At 49.4% G+C, this 3,314-nt stretch overlaps 1 non-coding gene across 1 annotated transcript; it reads left to right on the forward strand.

Moving 5' to 3' along the window:
• The first annotated feature begins 2,142 nt into the window (after nt 1-2,142).
• Trnat-agu (transfer RNA threonine (anticodon AGU)) lies at nt 2,143-2,216 on the forward strand. The gene has a single exon. It is a non-coding gene; the product is annotated as a tRNA-Thr (tRNA).
• Nucleotides 2,217-3,314: the final 1,098 nt, after the last annotated feature.

The following is a 3,314-nucleotide window of genomic DNA, read 5'->3' on the forward strand; positions in this document are numbered from 1 at the left end:
CCACCCATCGTGTCCGTGCGCATCAGAGTCGCAAAGAATGTGGAATAGCGCAGTTTGGTTGTGCATGTGGCGTATCTCAGTTGGTAGAGCGTTCGCTTCACATGTGAAAGGTGCAGGGTTCAAACGGCGGCGCCTCCATTTTTTGTGGTCAGTGCATGGTATGTGTTGGTCGCGGCGAACCTAAAGGCACGCAAGATGATGCAAAGCCAGCGTCACAGACTGATATGATGTATACTGACGTAAGGAGAGCAAGATGTAAGTGTGGGGACCGGCTGTTATCGAGGTGTCATCGAGTGCAGATCTGTCTTAGGTATCACGGCTTAACCTCATTGAAGTCTAGAGGGTGGACAACACGTTCGTCTTACTCAGAGCGGTGTCCGAACTCTATTTTCAACGTTATACGTGCCACTTTCATTGTGGCCAACTACGATTCGATACAGAATGCACGAAACCTGAAAGACACCCTAACGGATACATAGAGAGTAATGTTTGTCTGCTGAATAATGGGAGTGCAAGGGTCTGTGTCGTCTATATGGCTGTATGTAGCACCATTAGTCTTCGGGTGGGCGGGCGTAGCTCAGATGGTAGAGCGCTCGCTTAGTATGCGAGAGGTACTGGTATCAATACCCAGTGCCTGCAGAATTTTTAACACACCTACATGCGCACCTTGCCATGCAAGTGGAATAATTCACAGCCAGCAGATGTGTCTAGGAAGATACAAGCGAATGATTAGCATCCACAATTGTCAAGCGTGCTGTTATTAGTGCGCGGGAAGCACCCTCCTCCCACGCTTACACTTAATTTAGAAACAGTACATGTGTTCCCGTAAGATTCTCAAGCCTATGTCGGAAAGATCTGCCTTGCGCCGAGTTCACGTAAATCCCACTGCACATTCCTATTCTTTGCGTGCAGTCGGCTGCTACTGGTGTTGCTAGTTGTGACTGCTGATAACAGATGCCGTAGCAATCAATTCATGGAGTGAGTTGTATGTTTTGCGATAGTCTGTCTCTGACAAGCAAGCACAGGTGACATAGGTGCGAACACAGGGAGCTAGCAGACCCTCGCTGCCTGCAGGCACCGAGCAGCCACACTAGGAGGGCGGCCTAAGCCGTAGGCGAAATGTGCTCATTCGCTTTGGCGCGACGTCGAACTATAAATAATGCTGTCACTAGCGTGTGCGTCGTGGAGAGTCGGAAAAGTCGGCTGCGTGGGTGAGTGCCAAGTTTGGGGAGCGTTTTGTAGTATGCACAGTGCAATGGAGACGCGGAAACTTGTTGTGGCCCAGTGTTTTGCAGTTGGACGACAAGATTGGTACACAGTAGTAAAGAGCGAGGCACTGAGTTGGCATGAATAATGGAGTGCGCAATGGGGTTCGAGATGTGTTTGTTACCTCAGGTGCTGTATGATTGTCGACAAGGAGTGAAAACGGAGCAATTTGTGACGGCTCTTTCAATTTGAGACGTTAAAAACAGACGGAATTTGCATTTGTAATACCAGAGCATCGAAACTACTTGGAACTTTTGTGTATGTGAACGTGTCCGCGCCTTTGTACTCTGCTCCCTTCACCGCTAAAAACCAACCAACCATCGTGTCCGTGCGCATCAGAGTCGAAGAATGGGGAATAGCGCAGTTTGGTCGTGCATGTGGCGTAGCTCAGTTGGTAGAGCGTTTGCTTCGCATGTGAAAGGTGCAGGGTTCAAGCCGCGGCGCCTCCATTTTTTGTGGTCAGTGCATGGTAAGTGTTGGTCGCGGCGAACCTAAAGGCACGCAAGATGTTGCAAAGCCAGCGTCTCAGACTGATATGATGTATACTGACGTAAGGAGAGCAAGATGTAAGTGTGGGGACCGGCTGTTATCGAGGTGTCATCGAGTGCAGATCTGTCTTAGGTATCACGGCTTAACCTCATTGAAGTCTGGAGGGTGGACAACACGTTCGTCTTACTCAGAGCGGTGTCCGAACTCTATTTTCAACGTTATACGTGCCACTTTCATTGTGGCCAACTACGATTCGATACAGAATGCACGAAACCTGAAAGACACCCTAACGGATACATAGAGAGTAGTGTTTGTCTGCTGAATAATGGGGGTTCAAGGGTCTGTGTCGTCTATATGGCTGTATGTAGCACAATTAGCCATCCGGGGGGCGGGCGTAGCTCAGATGGTAGAGCGCTCGCTTAGTATGCGAGAGGTACTGGGATCAATTCCCAGTGCCTCCAGAATTTTTAACACAAATACATGCGCACCTTACCATGCAAGTGGAATAATTCACAGTCAGCAGATGTGTCTAGGAAGATACAAGCGAATGATTAGCATCCACAATTGGCAAGCGTGCTGTTATTAGTGCGCGGCAAGCACCCTCCTCCCACGCCTACACTTAATTTAGAAACAGTACAAGTGTTCCCGTAAGATTCTCAAGCCTATGTCGGAAAGATCTGCCTTGCGCCGAGTTCACCTAAATCCCACTGCACATTCCTATTCTTTGCGTGCAGTCGGCTGCTACAGGTGTTGCTAGTTGTGACTGCTGATAACAGATGCCGTAGCAATCAATTCATGGCGTGAGTTGTATGCTTTGCGATAGTCTGTCTCTGACAAGCAAGCACAGGTGACATAGGTGCGAACACAGGAAGCTAGCAGGCCCTCGCTGCCTGCAGACACCGACCAGCCACACTAGGAGGGCGGCCTAAGCCGTAGGCGAAATGTGCTCATTCACTTTGGCGCGACGTCGAACTATAAATAATGCTGTCACTAGCGTGAGCGTCGTGGAAAGTCGGAAAAGTCGGCTGCGTGGGTGAGTGCCAAGTTTGGGGAGCGTTTTGTAGTATGCGCAGTGCAATGGAGACGCGGAAACTTGTTGTGGCCCAGTGTGTTGCAGTTGGACGACAAGATTGGTACACAGTAGTAAAGAGCGAGGCACTGAGTTGGCATGAATAATGGAGTGCACAATGGGGCTCGAGATGTGTTTGTTACCTCAGGTGCTGTATGATTGTCGACAAGGAGTGAAAACGGAGCAATTTGTGACGGCTCTTTTAATTTAAGACGTTAAAAACAGACGGAATTTGCATTTGTAATACCAGAGCATCGAAACTACTTGGAACTTTTGTGTATATGAACGTGTCCGCGCCTTTGTACTCTGCTCCCTTCACCGCTACAAACCAACCAACCATCGTGTCCGTGCGCATCAGAGTCGAAGAATGGGGAATAGCGCAGTTTGGTCGTGCATGTGGCGTAGCTCAGTTGGTAGAGCGTTTGCTTCGCATGTGAAAGGTGCAGGGTTCAAGCCGCGGCGCCTCCATTTTTTGTGGTCAGTGCATGGT

The sequence above is a fragment of the Schistocerca gregaria genome, chromosome 10, assembly GCF_023897955.1.
Source record: "Schistocerca gregaria isolate iqSchGreg1 chromosome 10, iqSchGreg1.2, whole genome shotgun sequence".
Lineage (NCBI taxonomy): Eukaryota > Metazoa > Arthropoda > Insecta > Orthoptera > Acrididae > Schistocerca > Schistocerca gregaria.